Genomic DNA, 23,510 nt, shown 5'->3' with positions numbered 1-23,510 from the left:
TAAGTTTCCCTATAGGCAATATCAGACTTCTAATTTTTGCTAGTCTCTTGTGTGAAGTCATCATTTAATTTTGCATTTCCCTGATCACAAATGATATTAAATCTCTTTCCATATTCTTATTGTCCCTTCAGTTGTCCTGTTCTATGACCTGCCTATTCATAGACCTAAATAATTTTTCTATTGAGCCATGTGTTCTAAGTTTTCTCATTGATCTGTAGTTCTTTACATATTCTGAATACTAATCCCTTACCATCTGTATTCATTTATTATCCACTCAAAAAGTATGTATTAGTATACACCATGTGCTAGACATTGTTTGAGTGCTGAGAAATATGACAGCAAAACAAAGTCACTGCTCTCAAGGAGTAGAGAGATGAGTAATAAATAAGTGAGCAAATAGACATAGAGTATCAGGTAGTAATAAGTGCTATGAAGAGAAAACAGAGGAAGAAGGTGAAGCGACAGAGGTGTTATTTTCAATAGGGTGGACAGCAAGGCCTCTCTGAGGAGGTGATATGGGAACAGAGGCATTACTGAATTGACGGAGAGAGTGAAACCTGTACTTGGATGACGTTTGTTCCAGGCAGAGGATGATCAGGTGCCAGGGGTCTGAGGCAGGAGTAAGCATATAGCAAATATCGTTTCCTAGTCTGTGGCTTGGTTTTTGTTGTTGTTGTTCATTTTGTTCATGATTATTTCTTTATACACAAATGCTTAAATTTCAATGTAGAAAATTTTTTCAAGTTTTTACTTATGGTTTATTTCTGCATTTTAAGAAATTCTTCCTTACCACAAGATCATAAAAGTATTTGCCTGTATTATCATCATCCAAAAGTTTAAAAGTACTTGTCACATTTAAGTCATTAAACCTCTTTGAATCTGTTTTTGTATACAATGTGCAACTGGGATCTAATTTAACTTTTTTTTCATATGGTTAACAAATGGTTCCAGTAACATCTGTTAAATAATTCTTCCTTTCCGCACTATTATGTATCAAGTTTCCATTTATGCATGGGTCTGTTTCTGGGTTCTCTGTAGCATTCCACTGATGTATTTCTTCTTCTCTGCACTATCCTAATTACTATAGCTTATAAGAAGTGCTGACATCTGGTAGGGTATTTTATGCTGCTTAATATTGTCTTTGCTCTTCCTGTACCTATTTAGAATTTTAATTAGAATTTAATTAAACCTCTAAGCAAATTTAGGGAGACTTGACACAATTGCTCACTACCTTTTCCTGTACATGAGCATGGTTATGTCCCTCCATTAACTTAGGTTTTCTTTAATGTCATTCAATAAAGATTTCTATTTTTCTCCACAGAGGTCTCACACATCTTTTGTTAGATTTATTCCTGAGTGTCTTTTAGTTTTTGTTGTTACGGTAAGCTCTAACTGCTGCACTATTGAGTTTTTTATAATTGTTCTTATATCCTCAAACCTTGCTAACTATTCTTACTTGTTTCAATAGCTTGCATCAGTTCAGTTCAGTCACTCAGTCATGTCTGACTTTGTGACCCCGTGGACTGCAGCATACCAGGCTTCCCTGTCCATCACCAACTCCCAGAGCTTACTCAAACTCATGTCCATCGAGTCGGTGATGCCATCCAATCATCTCTTCTGTTGTCCCCTTCTCCTCCTGCCTTCAATCTTTCCCAGCATCAGGGTCTTTTCAAATGAGTCAGTTCTTCGCATCAGGTGGCCAAAGCATTAGAGTTTCAGCTTCAGCATCAGTCCTTCCCATCAATATTCAGGACTGATTTCCTTTAGAATGGACTGGTTGGATCTCCTTGCTGGCCACGGGACTCTCAAGAGTCTTCTCCAACACCACAGTTCAAAAGCATCAATTCTTTGGCACTCAGCTTTCTTTATAGTCCAACTCTCACATCCATACATGACTACTGGAAAAATCATAGCCTTGACTAGACGGACCTTTGTTGGCAAAGTAATATCTCTGCTTTTTAATATGCTAATGTCTCTGCTTTTTAATACGCTGTCTAGGTTAGTCATAGCTTTTCTTCCAAGGAGCAAGCATTTTTTTGTTTGTTTGTTTTTTTTTTTTTTTTTTTTGCGTTGTTTAATTTCATGACTGCAGTCACCATCTGCAGTGATTTTGGAGCCCCCCAAAATAAAGTCTCTCACTGTTTCCATTGTTTCCCCATCTATTTGCCATGAACTGATAAGGCTGGACGTCATGATCTTAGTTTTCTGAATGTTGAGTTTTAAGCCAACTTTTTCACTCTCCTCTCTCATAATCTCTTGTATTTTCTATATAGACTATCACGTCACCTGTTAATAATCTTTGTTTCACCTTTGACATTTTTTATTTATTTTCTTTTTATTATGATACGGACTGGGACCCACAGTACAAGGTTGAATAGAAGTGCTAGTCTTGCCCGTTTATTCTACAATAGTGGTGATTTAGTAGATTTTTCTGATCTTAAAACATTCATACTCCTGAGATAAATGCAACTTGGCCATAATGCATTTTTAATACATCATTGCTTCTGATTTCTAGTAGTTTGTTTTGGATTTTTGCATGTATATTCATAAGTGAAGTTAGCCTGTAATTTTCCTTTCTCAATAGCCTTGTCTGGTTTGGTATCGAGATTATGCTAGCCTTATAAAATGAGTTGGAGAGTATTTACTGCCACAATCTATACAGTATTGAGATGATTTGCTCCTTGTATGTGCATTGGAACTCACCTATACAACCAGCTATTTCCTGGGACTGTGGTGATTTGTGTATGTGCTTCTTTGTTGGTTGCTTGATAGATTTTAATGACTGTTTCAATCTCATTAATAATCATAAGTCTGCTCAGTTTTCCCATTTCTTCCTGAGTCAATTATGGCAAATTATATTGATAGTTTTATACAAAGTTGTCCATTTCATTTAAGTTTTCAAATTCACTGGCATAAAGCTGTTCATAAAGATCTCTTATTGTTGTTTCAAAATCCTATCTACTGTGTCAGTTACTTTACACCCCGTTCATTTTCATTACTTGTGCCTTTTCTCCTTTTTTCCAGATAATTATCTGTTTTATTCACCTAGTTAGAGAATTGTGTGTTTTATTCATATTTTTCAAACAACCAGGTGTTCATTTATTTCTCATTTGTAAATGCATTTACAAGATAGACTTACGAAGGCTGAGTCATTTAATTCTCTATTTAATCAATAACATTTTTGAATAAAATTACACGAGGAAAAATACAAACTTTAACAAGAATAATTATCTGTTAATGTAACAGTTAAGCTTGTGAGATCAAGCCCTATCCTGGCACATCCAGTGTGTATACTTGTCATCTTTATATTCATATAAAAAATACTGGAGTTTTATTTTGTTTTTCCTCTTGATTTGGCTTGGTGTTCTATTTCATTAATTGCTGCTGTTACTATTTTGAAATTCTTTCCTTCTACTTTCTCATTTTCTTTCTAACTTTTTGGGTTACTTTTTAGCCTTTCACCTTTTCTAATATAAGAATTTGAAGCTATATGTCTTCCTCTCAGGACCAACTTAGTTGCACCCTCACAAGCTCTGATATTTTGCATTTTTATTATCATTCAGTTCTAAATATTTTCCAGTTTCCAGTACAATTTCTTCTCTGACCCATATGATATGTGATTATAAATATCCAAGTATCTGTGGCTTTAAAATTATCCTCTTGTTTATCATTTTTATATAATTTCACTGTGATCAAAGACTGATTTCCATGATAAATATTCTTTGGTGTTTGTTATTCAGTTTGCAAGTTAATCATCAATTTTTTTAATGGTCAATTTTTAAACTATTATATTTCTTGAAAAGAATATATGTTACCTAATTGACAAATGTAAGGTTCTATATATGTCCGGGAGAGAAAGCCTTTTAATTTAATTGCATTTTTAAATCTTTTATACACTACTAATTTCTTGTCTGCATAATCTCTCAAATACAAACAGAAGTATGTTAAAGTTTCTCCTATTTGTGTGTACTTTTCCTTTTCTCTTTGTAATTTTGTCCATTTTTGCTTTTTTACAACAATAAAATTAGATTATATACAGGCTTAGACTTTCTTTAACTTTTTCTTTTGTAACGGGTCATAGCCAACTGAGCTTCCCATGTACACTAGTGGTAAAGAACCTGCCTGTCAATGCAGGAGACATAAGAGATGCAAGTTCACTTCCTAGGTTGGGAAGATCCCCTGGCAAAAGAGTATGCCAACCCACTCCAGTATTCTTGCCTGGAGAATCCCATGGGTAGAGGAGCCTGGTGAGATATAGTCTGTAGGGTCACAGAGAGTCGGACACAACTGAAGTGACTTAGCATAGCCAGTTAAGAATGTTGTGCTAGTTTCTGGTGAACATCAAAGGGACTCAGCCATACATATATGTGTATCCATTCTCCCCAAACTCCCCTCCCATCCAGGCTGCCACATAATATTGAGCAGGGTTCGCTGTGGAACCAGTAGGTCCTTGTTGGTTATCCATTTTAAATATAGCAGTGTGTACATGTCCACCCCAAACTCCCTGACTATCCCTTCCCTGCATCCTTCCCTCTGGCAACCATAAGTTCATTCTCTAAATCTGTGAGTCTCTCTCTGTTTTGCAAGTTCATTTGTACCATTTCTTTATAGATTCCACATATAACAGATGTCATATGATACTTCTCCTTCCCTGGCTTGCTTCACTCAGTATGATAATCTCTAAGTCCATCCATGTTGCTGCAAGTGGCATTATTTTATTTTTCAATGGTTGCATAAAATTTTATTATATATATGTATCACATCTTCTTTATCAATACCTCTGTTGATGGACATTTAGTTTAGTTTGTTTCCATGTCTTGGCTATTATAAACAGTGCTGCAATGAACATTGCAGTGCTTGTATCCTTTCAGATCATGGTTTTCTCCGGATATATGCCCAAGAGTGGGATTGCAGGGTCATATGGCAGCTCTCTTTTTAGTTTTTTAAGGAACCTCCACAGTGTTCTCCACAGTGGTTGTACCAATTTACGTTCCCACCAACAGTGTGGCAGGGTTCCCTTCTCTCCACACCCTCTCCAGCATTTGTTGTTTCTGGATATTTTTTCATGATGCGCATTCTGACCTGTGTGAGGTGATATCTCATACTTTTGATTTGCATTTCTCTAATAGCTAGCGATGTTAAACATCTTTTCACGTACCTATTGGCCATCTGTATATCTTCTTTGAAGAAATGTCTATTCAGGTCTCCCACCCATTTTTTGAGTGGTTGTTTGTTTTGATGATATTAAGCATCATAAGCCATTTGCAAATTTTGGAGACTAATCCCTTATCAGTCACATCATTTGCAAATATTTTCTCCCCACCTGTGGGTTGTCTTTTCATTTTGTTTATTGTTTCCTTTGCTGTGCAAAAAGCTTTGGGGTTTAAGTAGATCCCATTTATTTTTGTTTTTATTTCTATTATTCTGGGAGACAGATCGAAAATGATATTGCTGTGATATATGTCAGGGAGTGTTCTGCCTATATTTTCCTCTAGGAGTTCTATAGTGTCTGGTCTCACATTTAGGTCCTTAATCCATTTCAGGTTTACAATTTTAATATCTTCCTGATGGATTGTTCCTTTCATCATAATATAGTTACCATATTTATGCCTAATGTTTTCTACCTTGAAGTTTATTTTTGTCTGATATTAATATGGTACCAGTTTTCTTTTGGTTATAATTTTCTGGGCATATTTTCTTCTGTCTTTTTATTTCAAACTTTCTGTGTCTTTATATTGTAGGTATATCTCTTATAAACAGCATAGTTATATCTTTAAAAATACAATTTGTCAGGAATTTCCTGGTGGCCCAGTGGCTAAGACTCCATGCTCCTAAGGCAGGGGGCCTGTGTTTGATCCCTGGTCAGGGAACTAGAATCTGCAACTAAAGATCCTGCATGCCACAACTAAGACCCATTACAACCAAATAAAAATAAATACAAAAAAATACAATTTTTCAGTATATGTTGTTTAACTTGTACATTTCATCTGTTTACACTTGTCATTGCTAGCTTATTGGATTTCCTTTTACCACTTTAATTTTTGCTTTCCACATATTCTATTTTTTCTTTTTTGCTATTTATTTGTGCTTGAAGTATTAGTGTTATTTTTAACCTATAGCTGGGTTTGTGGGGAGGTTGAGCACAGGGGTATTTATTTTGCTTGTACAGAAATCATTTAAATCTATTTTTACATTTTGCAAGGGTTAAATTAAAACAAGATCATGTTATTCATGAATTCACTTAATTTGACATAGTGAATGGCAAAACCTTGCAATACACTAGAAGGAAAAGAATGAGTATGACACCACTGCCAAACCTTCTGTGTTGTGGAACTCCCATTCTTATTTCAAGATATGTACTTTGTATCCTATGTCTGACACCCATTGTCAGGCATAAGACTATGTCATCATGCTCATGATGTTAATCCACAGGCTAAAAATCAATATCTTACTTCCTGGTTTAAAAATAAAAGTAGCTATTCTCATATTTTCATCCCCCTCCTCAAAAGGGTTGGAGTTAAGGGTTGAATTATAGCCCCTCAAAAGGTTTGTTGAAAGCTTAACCCCCAGTACCTCCGAATGTGACCTTATTTGGAAGTAGGGCCTTTACAGAGGTAATCAAGTTTAAAATGAGGTCATTAGGATGGGTCCTAGTCTAATATAACTGGTATCCTTTAAAAGGGGTGAGGGGTGAAATTTGGACACACAGAATGAGACTGAGGAAAAACGTCATGTAAGGATTAAGGCAGAGACTGGAGCAATGTACCTCCAAGCCAAGGAACACCAAAGATTGCCAACAAACTGCCAGAAGCTGAGATAGAGGCAATCCTATCTCACGGCTCTCAGAAGAAACCAAATGTGCTGACACCTGATCTCAGCCTTTTAGCCTCTAGGACTATAAGACAATAAATGTCTGCACTCGGGTGCTTTGTTACTGCTGTTGTTAATGATGTTAATACCATCAATGCAGTTTAGAAGCTTTGACCATGTCCACCATATTACTGGAGCTGGATGTCCTTAAGGACACTTCTCTATTTCCCCAATCCACAGTTTTTTTAAATGATTTTATTCAGTGACAGAAGACAACAAATTGTTGGAAATATTTTTAATCCATTTCTTCATCTGATAAATATTGCACACTTGCTATATGGCACTTACTGGGGATACAGTAGGGAACATAACAGGTTGGCTCCTCTCATGATGGTGCTTAAATGCTAGTGAGGGAGAAAGACATAAAACAAATAAATATATAAGGACAAAAAAATGATACAAAGGAAATATAGGGCACTATGAGAGAGTATACTCCAATACTTTGGCCACTTGATGTGAAGAGCTGACACATTGGAAAAGACCCTGATGCTGGGAAAGATTGAGGGCAGGATGAGAAGGGGGTGACAGAGGATGAGCTGGCTGGATGGCATTCATCAACTCAATGGACATGAGTCTGAGCACACTCCAGGAGATAGTGAAGGATAGGGAAGCCTGGTGTGCTGCAGTTCATGGAGTCGCAAAGAATCAAACATGACTGAGTGACTGAACAACAAGGAGTATAAGAGAGTGTTTGCAATAGTCCTCTCTGGAGAGAGAACCTTTAAGCTGAGAGTGAAGTAGAAGGATCTCCCTGACAGAGAAAGATCACTTCTGATAGAGGGAACTGCATATGGAAACACCTTGGCATATCTGAATAACAGAAGGGATAGCAGAACTTATTAAGAAATAGATATTCATGGGAAATAAGGAAGAAGGGACAACAATGGCATGGAAACTGGGTAAACAGTGAGAGCTATTTACTGAGGTGAGGAAGACCCTAGGAAAAATAGATTGGATTAGGGTCAGAATCAAGTGTTCCATTTTGGACCTGTTGAATTTGAAATACACCAAGTTTTCAAGTGGAGACATCAATTGAATATTCAAGTTGGGAGCTCAGGGGAAGGTCTGGCCTTGATTTTTTTTGGTTTTTGAGTCATCAGTAGAGGTGGTATTTAAAGCCATGGGAATGGAAGAGATTATCAAGGGAATAAGCAAAGCAAGAGAAAAGACTTGGACCAAGGACTGAATCCTGGAGCATTTTGAGATTAGATTTTGTCAGATCTGCCTTGTAATCTGAGACTCACCCTTCTCAATTCTCCTATTTAGCTTCTCTCTGTTCACAAGTGTCAGGTCTGCATTATGGTCTGCAGCATTTCCTGCCCAATCCTGTTTCTTCCCCTCTCATATTTCACAGCTAGTATCCCCCAATAAACTTCTTGCACTCCAAACTCTCATATCTGCTTCCCAGAGACCTGAACTGGCAACAACTGGTACTAGGATTGATCTGAGAAAGCAGAAGTAAGGTGGGGCTTTGGGACTGGATCACTTACTACGTGAAATGAAATGAGGACCTCATCCCAGCTGGCATGTGGGCCTAGGATAGTCCCTGGCACAAGATGGTGGCCCAACTGCTAAAATTTTCACTAGTAGTGAGTTGAAAGAATGCTCTGGTGAGAGAAAATGCTCTGGCAGATGCAATGAAAAGATGTGGATAATGTTGTTTACAAGGACAGTGGAATTGGCTGGCTATTATTATTAATAAATTGCTTTGAAATCCTATGGAGGAATAATAAAATTGCTGAGGGCAATTGACAACTGAAAACTAAGTGAATAGCCCAAGGGTAAACAGACTTCCCAGGTGGTGCTAGCAGTAAAGAACCCACCTGCCAATGCAGAAGACGTAAGAGATGCAGGTTTGATCCCTGGGTTGGGAAGATCCCCTGAAGGAGGGCATGGCAACCCACTCCAATAATCTTGCCTGGAGAATCTCATGAACAGAGGAGCCCCGACAGGGTGGGGGAGGCGCTACAGTCCATAGGGTCACAAAGAGTCGGACACAACTGAAGTGACTTAGCATGCACGGATGCAAACAGACAGACAGAAAATAGGGATGTTGTTTAATAATACGATTTTTAAAAAACAGCAATAGAAAAGAAGCCAGGAGTTAACACCCCAATAAAACGCCATGATGCTCTACCCAGTTCCTGGACCTGAGTCAGTTTTCGGACCCAGAACCCCCTGGCTGAAGAAGTGGCTAGGCCCCCAGGAGGAAAAACAATGCATCACCATGGAAATTACATACCATAATAATAGTCCCAGTCCTTCCCTGAAGGGATGTGTGGCCATTGACTTGGGTGACTCTATGCTAGGGAAAGGGGAGACATTTAGAGGATCACTGGACATTAATACCCAGAGACCTAAAGTGTCTCTCTAGTAAGGGGTTCCAGGTAATAAATAGGGAGGCAGAACATAAATTTGGATAAAAGATAGTTTATAAATACAGGAGTTTTCTTCTGGAATACAGGGTTTAACACCCTGGCAAGGACCCTGAAAGATGATATAAACACATATAGAAGGTTGGATCCTAGAAGCATGGAAAACATGTCCATTGATTTTAACTTTGCCTGAAGTTAATAAATTAAAAGTGCTTCAGTTGCCACAACAGACAGTGATGAGAAGGCTCAGGGAGGTGGGCAGGCTGGAATGGATGTGTTATCCGAGGTCAGAATACCCACTGAAGGATTATACTGTGCAGAACAGCTCAGGGAACACACTGTTCATCAAGGCCATGTGGAATGTGCTGGTGAGAGCACCAGCATCACTGAGAAGTGAACAGGTAAGAGGCAGGAAGGCTAGGGGTCCCCAAACAGAGGAAACAGGCTGCAAGTGTCAGACTTTTTTAATCTATCTCTTAAGCGGCAGGAGGAAAAAACTACAAATGTCAGATTTTTTTCCCCTTCTCTATACAAAATTAAAAAGAGGTTTCTTTTAAAATTCTGTATTGCCATGACAACACCTGGTTCCACCTGAACTTAACTTTCCTCAAACCTTGATCTAACCAATGCACTTTTCTTATGGAAATGTCCTCTTAAGCTATGTTAATGAGACTATGTATTTGCTTGGAAACCTGTCTTTCTTCAAGATTCATGTCAATCGTTTTATGGCCCGGGATGTCTCACTTTGTGCCAATGTTATCTCAAAATGCATGTTGTGGGTGATGGGCCTGGTGCCACTCTCTGAGTTTTGAAACTTTTCCTTTCTCTAATTAGCAGCCTGCTAGTAGGTATATAACTTCCTGCTAAAGACTAGCAAGGGGGCACTCTTTCTGTCCTCTTCTGATGCCTATGTCACAAGCTTTCTCTATCTCTTTTCAGTTCAGTTGCTCCGTTGTGTCCGACTCTTTGTGACCCCATGAATCACAGCACGCCAGGCCTCCCTGTCCATCACAAACTCCCGGAGTTTACCCAAACTCATGTCTATCGAGTCGGTGATGCCATCCAGCCATCTCATCCTCTGTCATCCCCTTCTCCTCATGCCCCCAATCCCTTCCAGCTTCAGGGTCTTTTTCAATCAGTCAACTCTTCGCATCAGGTGGCCAAAGTATTGGAGTTTCAGCTTCAGCATCAGTCCTTCCAATGAACACCCAGGGCTGATCTCCTTTAGGATGGACTGGTTGGATCTCCTTGCAGTCCAAGGGACTCTCAAGAGTCTTCTCCAACACCACAGTTCAAAAGCATCAATTCTTCGGTGCTCAGCTTTCTTCACAGTCCAACTCTCACATCCATACATGACCACTGGAAAAACCATAGCCTTGACTAGATGGACCTTTGTTGGCAAAGTAATATCTCTGCTTTTTAATATGCTATCTAGGTTGGTCATAACTTTCTTTCCAAGGAGTAAGCATCTTTTAATTTCATGGCTACAATCACTATCTGCAGTGATTTTGGAGCCCCAAAAAATAAAGTCTGACACTGTTTCCCCGTCTATTTCCCATGAAGTGATGGGACCAGATGCCATGATCTTAGTTTTCTGAATGTTGAACTTTAAGCCAAGTTTTTCACTCTCCTCTTTCACTTTCATCAAGAGGCCCTTTAGTTGCTCTTCACTTTCTGCCATAAGGGTGGTGTCATCTGCATATCTGAGGTTATTGACATTTCTCCCAGCAATGTTGATTCCAGCTTATACTTTAATAAAACTTTATTATACAAGAGTGCTGAGCAATCAAACCTCATCATTGGCCCCAGATTGATTTCTTCTCCTCTGGAGGCCAAGAATCCTGGCATCTTTCATAGCTCAGCAACAACCTTTCAGAAGTTCATGTGGCTCTCCTCTGCAGGCCAGGGCCAACAGTAGGGAGGGCAAGCCCAGAACTGGGTTTATAATTAACAAAAGGGGTAACAGGGCCTCTTCTATTTAGGAAAGACCAGAAATTCACTGAGAGAAATGGAAATTTACTCTGGGTGTGGTTTTGCTTTACCTGCCCATAAATCCTCAGCCAGCACCACTTTATCCAGGGACTTAAGGAGTACCTGACCATTCACACCATGGAATAGTAACTAACCAAGAACTTGCTTCAAGGAAAGTGTGGGAGTGTGTCCATGACCACAGGACCCCCTGGCATGTCACCTTCCACACCATTCAGAAGATGCTGACCTCATAGAGCAATGGAATGGCCTGCTAAAGGTGCAGCTGAAGCACCAGCTCAGAAGCAATACTCTACAAGGATGTGGTACCATCCTCCAGTATACAATGTAAATGCTAAATCCAATACCTTTATAAGGCTCCATACCCCCAGAGGAAAAATACATGGTGAAGGAACCAAGGAAAGGAAGTAGAAGTGACCACATACATGCTCATTCCCAATAACCTACTAGTAGGGAGACATTAGGCTTCCCAGGTAGCTCAGTGGGTGAAGAATCCACCTGCAATGCAAGAGATGCAGGCAGATGCAGAATCAATCCCTGGGGAAGATCCCCTGGAGAAGGGTACAGCAACTTACTCTAGTGTTCTTGCCTGGAGAATCCCATAGACAGAGGAGCCTTGAAGGGTACAGTCCATGGGGTTACAAAGAGTTGGACATGACTGAAGTGGCTGAGCACACATGCACACAGGGAGACATTGTGTTTTCAGTCCCCCATAATTTTGAGCTCTGCAATGTAAGAGGTACTGGTACCCAGAGGGCACACTCTTACCAGGGGCATAGCAAGAGTCCCGTTGAACTATAAGCTGCCAGCAATGCCTTTGGACATCAGAGGGATGGGAGATATGAATCAAAAATACTCTGTTATTCATATAACCACCTGTATTACACATAAGGCAGTATGGTATTATTTGAAGATGGACTTATATTAGTTTAAAATGTACATTATAACTCTAGGGCAACAATTATAATCATGAAACTAATAGAGAGGTAAAAAGGTGAAGAAATGCACATTAGAACTGGTATACTAAGAAAGAATTGGTATACTAAGAAAGAAAATAAAATGGAATCATATAAAAAGCTCAATTAAAATCATAGAAGACAGAAAAAGAGGTTGGGGAGGAAACAGAACAAATGCAACAAATAGATAACAGTTAGAAAGGTGATAGATATTAATCTAACTATATCAATAATCACTTTAAACATAAATCGTCTAAATGCACCAATTAGAAGACAGAAATTGTCAGAGTGGATTTTAAAAAGACCCAACTATAAAGACAGGTAGGTTTAAAAAAAAAGATAGAAATATACCAAAAAAACACTAACCAAAAGAAAGCTAGGGTAGCTACATTTTTATCAGACAAAGGAGGCTTCAGAATAATGAATACTATCAAGAATAAAGAGGAGCATTACATAATGATAAAGTGGTCAATTCTCAGGAAGACATAACAATCCTTAATGTATATGTACCTGACAGCACAGAATCAAAATAAGGGAGACAAAAACGGACAAAACCAGGGACTTCCCTGGTGGTCAAATGGTTAGGATTCCATGTTTCCACTGCAGGGGCCATGGGTTCGATCCTTGGTCAGGAAACTAAGATTTCAGCGAAAAAGAAAGAAATAAAAACTGACAAACTGAAAGGAAAAATAGATACACCCAACTATCAGAATTCGAAACTTCAACATCCTTTTGTTAGTAATTGATAGATCCAGAAGACAGAAAATCAATATGAATGGATAATGGAGAAGGGAGATGAGAACCAGTGGAAGCCCTGAGACAGTTGCGGCAAGGTCGGTCTAGACTCTTCTTCTCTGTTTCCTATCAGATATAGAGGCTCACAGGAACATTGTGCAGGTTTGGAGAAATGAATCAATGCAATGCAAAGGGAAGGCTGGGCAGGCATGGAAGTGCATGATTTAGATCACCTTTCAAGAAAGAATTTGCCATATATCTGTAGGGAGTGAAGTTAGCTGACAGGCTTAAACTGCAGCATCTTCCAAGATCAGCTGCAGTATTCTTGACAGAGCCATACTTTCCCTTGGAAGATTCCAGCCAACAACCTGGAATAGTGGTGATACTAGGGCCTGGCCATTTCTGTCCAACTTCGGACTCTTCTAACAGGCAATCTTTCCTCCAGAACTCTCCATTGGGTTGACCAAGACTTTGTCACATCTGTCTTGTAGCCTAAGGCATCTCTGTCCAATTCCCCTCCCTCCCTCGACCCTTTCATATGTGTTAGATCCACATTATGGTCTGTTAGCTTAGTCTTGTTCCCTGCCCTTTTATCTTTCACAGGCTTTATCTCCAATTAACATCTTGCATTCCTAACTCCATATTAGCAGCTGCTTCCCAGAGGACCCAAATTAACGCAATTAACCATTCACCACCGCCATCCACTTTGAGAAATTCTGCGGGAGACACTTAATCAAGCATTTCAAGAGTCTCTCTATTATGATCAATATATTTTCAGCAAGTTCCTCAGTTTACTTCACAGCTAGATAATTCAGACAATGAAAATCATTTACTATACCAAACTCACAATCTCCATCAAAAGCCTATGTGCTACAGCTACAGTTTTTTCCCATCACTGCATTCAGTTTCTCTTGCATGGTACCACAATGATGAAGCTCATCATAAAAGCATAAATTTGGGTTGTTCAAAGTCAATCTGAGCCATGCTTATAGTCATTCAAATTGAGGGGTTTTTTTCCCAGAAAGACACAGATTTTTCTTTAAACTCAAATAATCAAATGATAACTTTTCCTTATGAAAGTCAGTGACTTTCTTAAGCAAAAGTCATAAAGCTAAGGGAAAAAAATCCTTAACTGACAAGCATTAAGTGCTTCTCTTGAATCTCCATGTGTAGCTCCAGTGGAGAGAGTCTTCCTGTGGATAATGGTGTGTAGACAGACATGTTAGTCCGGGTAGATTAGACTCTGCTGTAATAATAAACAAATCCTGATATTTCACTGGCTTAATACGGAGATTTTTTTCTCACTCACACAAAGTCCTATGAGATGGTTCCTTTCTGAATAACTATTCTAGATAGGTTTCCTCTAAGTGGTGAAAGGAGATCAGTTCTGGGTGTTCATTGGGAGGACTGATGTTGAAGCTGAAACTCCAAAACTTTGGTCACCTGATGCGAAGAGCTGACTCATTTGAAAAGAGCCTGATGCTGGGAGAGATTGAGGGCAGGAGGAGAAGGGGACGACAGAGGATGAGATGGTTGGATGGCATCACCGACTCGATGGACATGAGTTTGGGTGAACTCCAGCAGTTGGTGATGGACAGGGAGGCCTGGTGTGCTGCAGTTCATGGGGTCGCAAAGAGTCGGACACAATTGAGCGACTGAACTGAACTGAAGTGGTGAACTCAGGGATCCAGGTTTTTTTGCATCATGCTATGCCATCTCAATTCCTTTGCTTCCAGCTGCATAAACATCAGAGATTTTCAACATGAAAAATTATGAGGGCTATTGTATGGGCCAGGCCTGAAGTGGCAGTTATCAATCCCATCATCCACTTCCATTGGTCATATCAAACCACACGACCCCACTTGGCTAAATGGAAAGCCACAGGAAAATATAGAGGAGCACATGAACACTGGTGTACAGTCTCTGCCATAGTAGACTTTGCTTTTGGTATAACAGTTTGAATACTTGAAACAAGCCCTCCAGTTGGATTTACTACAGTTTTAACATTCTTCATCTGGTGGCCCAGAGGGTAAATAACCTGTCTGCAATGCAGGAGGCCCAGGTTCAATCCCTGGGTCAGGAATCCCCTGGAGAAGGGAATGGCTACCCACTCCAGTATTCTTGCCTGGAGAATTCCATGGACAGAGGAGCCTGGTGGGCTACAGTTCATGGGGTTGCAAAGAGTCGGACACAACTGAGCGACTAACACTTTCCCTTCTCACTTTAACATCCTTCATACTATATCCTTATACATTAATTCTAGTCTAAATTATTCTCATGATATCCTTCCCTATCTCTGTTAATTGCCTCACTATCTACCCTTTTCCTCCTTCCTTGCAAATGTGCTCAGTCGTGTCCAACTCTTTGTGACCCCATGGACTATATGCAGCCCACCAGACTCCTCTGTCCATGGAATTTTCCAGGCAAAAATACTGAGTGGGTTGCCATTTCCTGCTGCAGAGGATCTTCCCAACCCAGGGATCAAACCCAGATCTCCTGCTTTGGTATGCAGATTCTTTACCACTGGACCACCAGGGAAGCCTCTCTATCTGTTTATAAATCCAAAATTTAAAAGTTACCTTTGTTTCCTCTACATGGAAACTAGAAAAAAGAGAGCCAAAGAGCCCAATGTATGGGTGATTCCAAAGCACCTTCCATGAATATTATGGTCTTATAGGAAGGCCAAAGAGTTGATGCCTTTGAACTGTGTGCTGGAGAAGACTTCTGAAAGTCTCTTGGACAACAAGGAGATCAAACTAGTCAATCTTAAGGAAGATCAATCCTGAATATTCACTGGAAGGACTGAAGATGATGCTGAAGCTCCAGTATTTTGGTAATCTGATACAAACAGTCAACTCATTGGAAAAGTCCCTGATGCTGAGAAAGATTGAGGGCAGAAGAAGAAGAGGGTGTCATAGGATGAGATGGCTGGATGGCATCACTGATGCCATGAGCACGGACATGAACTTGGCAAACTCCAGGAGATGGTGAGGGACAGGGAGGCCTGGTGCGCTGCAGTCCATGTGGTCGCAAAGAGTCAGAGATGACTGGGTGACTGAACAACAACAATGACAGTGAGATATGGAAATGTTACTCCTATACAGTTCCATCTCCTTTTCCATTTTTTGTATTGTTTGCTCAGCGGCAAAACCTGCACTTCTTTACAGCATCCTTAAACTTGAACTTCCTCAGTCTCTATTCCAAATAAAGTTAGTCTCTTCAGGAGAGCTACACACCTGTGTTCGTATGGCCTGACTCTCACCCTCTGCAGCGTCTCTGTGCTACTGCTCCAGAGATGGGACAGGAACTTTTATTCTATCAATGCCATTCCCATAAAAGCAAGACTCTAGGCTGGGGGGCAGGAGGGGATGGGGCATTGCTGGTCTTCTTGGTTTGTCTCTCCTAGTATGGAATCTCAGCTCTACAGGAAACCTGGTTTGAAGATTATTGAGGCTAGTATTCTCAGCTTACAATGTCTGGAGTAGAGTTTCTGTCCTATGGATATGAGCTGGGTGGAGGAAATGTCCTTTAATAGCTGAATGGATAAACAAACTATGGTACATCAATATAACAGAATATTATTCAAGAATAAAAAGAAATGAGCTATCAGATCACAAAAAGAAATGGATGAAACCTGAATGAATGTTATTAAGTAAATAAGCTAGTCTGGAAAAGGTTATACACTGCATGATGCCAATTATATGACATTCTGGAAAAGGTAAAACTTAGAGCAAATAAAAAATATCAGACACTATTTTCTTTCGCTTCAGAATAGTTTTATTAGTTTGGATACAGTATGTCAATGCTCAACAATTCCTCTCCTACTTTGACACACAAATCCACTCAATCAGAGTCTTCATTGCTCCATAGCTCATATACTGTAATGTTACTGTGTGCGTCTGCAGGAACCTCAGCAGTGGGAGGGTTGAGGTTACCTCCAGTTGCCATGGTGAGTTACAGATTATGCACCCTGGACACAAATTTCACAAGGTCCATCTTGAGCAGGGTTAAGGTATTGAACATATAGTCTTTGTCGGGGGAAGCCTCTTTCTTTTTCTTTCTCAGAGAGCCAAATGAATCGCCCTGATGGGAAGGCGGAGTCTGCACATTACTGTCGCCACTCTCTCCTGCCAACTTCACTGTCACGTACATCAGCACAAGGAAGAAAAGCCAGAGCAGCGTGATCTCAAGCCAGTCTTGGGCATGCTCTGGTGAAGTGAAGTTGCTCAGTCGTGTCCGACTCTTTGCCACCCCGTGGACTGGTAGCCTACCAGGCTCCTCCATCCATGGGATTCTCCAAGCAAGAATACTGGAGTGGGTTGCCATTTCCTTCTCCAGGGGATCTTCCCAACCCAGGGATCGAACCCAGGTCTCCCACATTGCAGGCAGACGCTTTAACCTCTGAGCCACCAGGGAAGCTCTGCCAAATTATAAAGTGTCCTCCACAGAGCACCTTCCCCTGGAGTTCTTCGGCTTTCTTTGAGAAGTAAACAACACAAGTAACACCCATGGAAAAGCACAGGAACCATTTGAGGGACCACATGATGAGCCAAGAGGAAATGGCTCCTGGTGTGCTGGTCTGCCCCAGTACCTGGGAGACTGAGGACCAAGCAGGGTTGGGCCCTTGGTAACATCATAGAGGGCCCCGCCCCAGCCAGAACCTGTGTGGCCATTGTGATGACTTGAGGGCAGAGGAGAAGGAGGTTTGCCGGGGTCAACTGGGAGTAGGGCCTAAAGGGAAATGGTGACATTTCCAGCGGGCAATTGAAAAAGAGGTGGGGAGTGACAGAATGACATCTCCTAGCCAGTGTATTCTTTCTGAACCTGATGCTCTACTGGGAGGGTGCTTCAGTCTTCTATTTTTATTTTTCCATTTGTTAAATCCAGACACTGTGCTAAGCAGAGCAGACCCATGGGCATGTGCCCCTGTGGAGCAGACAGCCAAGTGGGAAAGAAAGATATTAAACCAGAGGCCACAATCTAGGAGCCACTGATGTATTTTGTGTGGCCTACACTGTTCCTAAAAATGACTGTGCTCAGTCGCTAAGTCATGTTTGACTCTTTAAGACCCCATGGACTGTAGCCCTCCAGGCTCCTCTGTCCTTGGGATTTCCCAGGCAAGAATACTTCTCCAGGCATAGAGGATGTTTTAGGGCAGTGAAGCTATTCTGTATGATGTTATGGTAAATACATGACACTACATGTTTGTCAAAACCCATAGAACCTTACAGCACAAAAAGTGAATCAATGTATGCATATTAAAAAAACATTTTGACATCAAGAATGGAATGCAGAATTTGACTAAACAATCTAATTACATTACAACTGTATGAAACCACCTCACTAAGATTCCCTGACTTAAATAACTTTAGAAATCTAGTTTGCAAGACTAAAAGCAAAAGATAAAAGCACTGTAATCTAGCTGATAGTGTTCTTTTAATATGGGTATAGGTTAACAATCCTGATACGTTTATACACGTATACTTGAATTGAACAGTTAAATAAATGGCACATGAGTATATACATACATATATTTCTTTGTCTTGTTAGCTGAAAGGGTCTAAGAGAAATGATACTCCCAAAATCTGAAAGAAACAAATGTAGAAATAAGCACAGATCTTGGTTCATTATACTATTTTCCAATAAAGGAACCAGGCTTCTTGGAGAAATTACTGATTGTAGGGCTCAGAGAGGAAATATTGGAGCCTGGAGGATCTTATTGTGTCAAAAAGGAAGTGCTAAAAATAAATAGCCCCTTGGTAACGGGGTTACATCAAAGAAGACAGGAATGAGCTCCCAATGGCCAAAGCTGTAACAAGATGAGCAAAGTAATAAATTAAGTAACTAACCTTTTGGTACTATACCCCAAAGTAAAAAATAAATATCTATGGGTCAAAACTGATATAAATAAACAATTGGATACATGTGAGAGAATAGACCAATTTTCCATGCAGAAGAATTTCAGATAGGTGACACAGGCAATTTTTGCTCTCAGGGAGATGGAGTATAATTCCCTATTCCTTAAGAGTGAGTTACACATAGTGACTTCCTTCCCAAAAAATACAGCAATATGGAAAGAGAGAAAAAGAGTACCTTGACAGTGGAATAACCTGACAAACACTACTTCAGCCAGGTGGTCAACATCAGCATTAACAGGTATAAGGCATGTTGATAGTATCACACGACGAAAGGGACAGTCCACCTCTGCAGTCTTCCTCCCCCCAGATCCACAGTCCCAGGCTAATAGGAAATACATCAGACAAATCCAAGTTGAGGAACATTTTATAAAATACTTGACTAGTACTCCTCAAAACTATCAAGGTCATAAAAAATAAGGGAAGTCTGAGAAATCATCACATCCAAGAAGAGCCTCAAGAGACATGCAATGTGGGATCTGGGATGGGTTCCTGGAACAGAAAAAGGACATTGGGTACAAAGAAAATCTTAGTAGAAAAAAATCTTAGAAATATAGTAAGCACTCTAGTTAATAACAATATGTGTGATATTTAGGAACTTTCTGATACGTGGAAACTACCTTTGCTTTTTTGTAAATCTAAAATTGTTCTAAGATTTTTTAAAGTTTATCTTTAAAACATAGAGCAATAGAGGCAACATTAACATTATTTGCTGATGACATAATTATATATCTGGAGACTCCAAGAGAAAAGAACTATATACAGCCAGGCTTTCCTATCCATGGGTTTCACACCCAAGGATTCAACGAACTCTGGATTTAAAATATTTATTTTAAAAACTCCAGAAAGTTCCAAAAAGCAAAATTCAAATTTGCCATGTGCTGGCAACTACTTACATAGCATTTACATTGTATTTACAACTATTTATAAATCATTTACATTGTATTAGTTATTATAAGTAATCTAGAGATGATTTAAAGTATATGGGAAGATGTGTGTAGTTTATATGTAAACACTAAAATGCTACACTACTTTTTATAAGGGACTTGAGCATCTGTGGATTTGGGTATCTGATGGTTGGCAGTGGTGTCCTAGAACCAATCTCCCACAGATATCAAGGGACAGCTGTACCTTAAGGGAATTGAGCTAGATGGCTGGATCAAAAATATATAAAACAGTGTTCCTATACACTAACAACCAATTACATTTATAATGGAAGACACCATTTATAATAGCTACAGATAATTACTTAAGAATATATTTTAAAAGAAATATGCAATAGCTATTTTAAGAAAATTCTGAAATGCTACTGAAAAACAGGATGTAATGCCCAACAAAATGGAAAGATATCTATTTTGGGGGGTATGAAAAATTTTATACAGATGTCAATTTTCCTCAAATTATTCTATAATTGTGATAAGATCTCAACAAAAATACTAATATGATTGGTGTGGGAAATAAGCTAATTCTAAAATATATGTGGAAAAATAAACATGTAACAAGAGGCGGGACATTTCTGAAAAAGAAGACTAATGAGCATGGAAGGCAGTCCTTACTAGCTTTTAAAGCATATGGTTAAGACTACATAGTTACATAGAGAAGTACTGGTATATGACTAGTACTGGTACATGGTTAGACTTACCGTTCACTAGGTAAGAAGAGAGTACAGGAATCAACTCAACTACACACACACACACATACACACAGAGCTTTTGTCTGAATGTGTTTCCCCTAAAATTCATGCTGAAAACCTAATGTCCAGTGTGATGATATTAGAAGGTGGGCCTTTGGGAGATAATTAGATCATGAGGGTGGAGCCCTCAAGAATGAGGATTAATGCTCTTACAGTGAGAACTCACAGAGCTCCCTAGCTCCTTTTGCCATGTCAGAATACAGTAAGTCCCTTACATAGGAATCTTCAAATTGCAAACTTTCAAAGCTTAGAACTTGCATTCCCATGTCCAATCATGCAATTTAGTTCATGTGTCTGGTGGACATTGTCACATGCATGCATCCTCTACAAGTGGTTGTGCTTTGTGTACTTTACTGCACAGTACTGTACAGAGTACATTAGTACAGTCGCTATTTCTAGCCCAGGATGTCCCAGCAAGTGTCAAAGCAGTAGCATATAGCCAATTCTGTTAGTTGAGTACTAAGGCTAACTTTTTTGGACTTACGTACAAATTGGGCTTACAAGCACACTTTCAAAATGGAACTCATTCATATGCAGGAGACTTCCTATAGGAGAGGAGTCTGCAACTCAGAAAAGGGCCTTCATCTGGCCATACTGGTACCTGATCTTGTACCTCTAGCCTTCAGAACTGTGAGAAGTAAATTTCTGTTGTTCACGAGCCCTTCTGTGCCTGGTACTTTGTTATAGCAGCCCAAATGGACACACATACACATTAAGAATATGATAAACGTAGAAGGTGTCATTTGACACTGGGAGAAGAAAGTTTGTTCAAAAAATTGTGATTCAATTACATAGCAACCTTCTGGAAAAAGTATAAACTTGAAGAATTCTTTTTATATACCCCATAATTCACATATAAGTTCCCTACCTGAAATGTGCTTTATCTATCTTTGATTGGCAATGCCCACTTGTCCTTCAAAATTCAATTCAAGACACACCCCCTTCTCCTACTGTCTCTTGTTGAGTAAGTCATCATAAAGCAATTAGATGAGATCAATCCAGACAGGCATCCATGACAGGGGGGCATGGAGCCATAGTAGGCCAGGGTGAGATGTTAGAGGTGAAGGAGGGGTGAAGAGGATATCCATGCAATCAGAGTAGCCTAGTATGGGAAGTCAGAACTCATAAAGGGTGAAGTGGTAAGATCCACAAGAGGAGGGAGGGGAGGTGTGTAGTATGAGATGTCAGACCTGAGCAGGGAAAACAGGATATTCATGCTAGAAGTGTCGCGGGCAGTCAGTGCCAAAGTGGGATTAAGAGGTAGCCACAGAGAAGAGCAGCTTGCCATGAGAGTCAGTTTAGTCCAGAGGATATTAAATAGGAAGCTGGCCAGGCATGCAGAGTAAAGGCCTAAGTCCGGAGAAGAGGAAATCCACAAGGAGGAGGCAGATTTGTGCAGAAAGTCAGAGGCCAAGCAAAGTGAGGAGGGCATCCATGCATGGAGGTGGGCCGGCTCCATGTGGGCAGTTAGAGACGGAGTGGAACAAGGAGAGTATCTGCATATGAGGGTGTGCCAGTGCAGAGTATCAAAGCCCAAGTAGGGTAAAAGGGGTATGTTCATAAAAGCGTTGCCTGGAGTGCGTATCAGAGTCTGAATATGTTGAAAAAGGCATTCACATGGGGACAATGCAACATTTTGTGAGGTCAGAGCTTGAGATTTCTTTGTAGGGAGGATAAACACACACAGGTATGCACACGCACATGTACACTTTCAAGACTCTGTCCAATGAGAGGAACTGGAAAATAATGAATACATATAGGTCTCATATATTAGACTCCAATTCCACTTTCCACTAAAAATATTTCAGACTTCTTGTAGAAATTGTTAATTCCATGCCTAGGGCAGGGAAAGTACAAGATGAGCCTGGAATATCTTGTACCAAAACCATCAAATTGTTCAAAAAATGATGGGGAGATGTCAAAAGGACAGAGAGGCCAGCTTAAAGAGGTTCCCACGGTCCAAGACTGGAACAATGTGAACAACAAAATAAATAATGATAGTGACACATCATGATTCATTTAGCAAAATAAGAAACTATTAATAAAATACATATAAATTAATAAATCTAAAGTGTGATGAAGAATAAAATATTTACATACTTTAAAAAACAAAAAATGCTTCAATTACAAGATAGGGAAGAGTAACTTGACAGTGGAGAAGCTTGACAGCGACCACTTTAATTAAGTGATCCAAGTGAACATCATCAATATTGGGACACATTGAAATCATGAATCACCTGATAGAATGAGATGATATGAACACAGTATCATTTCCATCATTTTCCTGTCAAAGATACAAAACATGAAATTCATCATGAGCAAATACTGGATGAACCAAAATTGAGGCGAATTCTACAAAATAATTGACCTCTAGGTTTGGCATCCGAGTAATACTGCCTCACAGAATGAGCTGGGAAATGTTCCTTTCCACTTCTATGGATACATTTAGAATGCATGTGTGGAGAACTGGCATGCCTTTTTGTTTAAATATTTGGTAGAATTCACCAACGAGTCTATCTGGGTCTAGGTAGGATGGGGGTGGGGGGCTTTTGTGAAAATTTTGTGAAAAATTACTAATTCTATCTCTCTGCTATTCAGATTTGTAACTTCTTGAGTCAATTTCAGTCATTTGTATATTTCTATAAATTTGTCCATTTCATCTAAATTTTCTGATTTGTGCCATGGTACTCCCTTATAATTATATTTATTTATTTATTTATTCTCTTTATTTATTCTCTCTCCCTTCCATTATTGGAATTTCCTTCTAACGGGCCCACCACTGTCCCCTTCCCTGCTTTTTTTTTTTGTATAGTGTTTTAATTTTTTAATTTTATTTTTTTCCATTTATTTTTATTAGTTGGAGGCTAATTACTTTACAATATTGTAGTGGTTTTTGCCATACATTGACATGAATCAGCCATGGATTTACATGTATTCCCCATCCCGATCCCCCCTCCCACCTCCCTCTCCACCCGAT

Source organism: Muntiacus reevesi, chromosome X, assembly GCF_963930625.1.
Source record: "Muntiacus reevesi chromosome X, mMunRee1.1, whole genome shotgun sequence".
Classification (NCBI taxonomy): domain Eukaryota; kingdom Metazoa; phylum Chordata; class Mammalia; order Artiodactyla; family Cervidae; genus Muntiacus; species Muntiacus reevesi.
The sequence above is the reverse complement of the archived record's forward strand: the minus strand, read 5'-3'. Positions refer to the sequence as shown.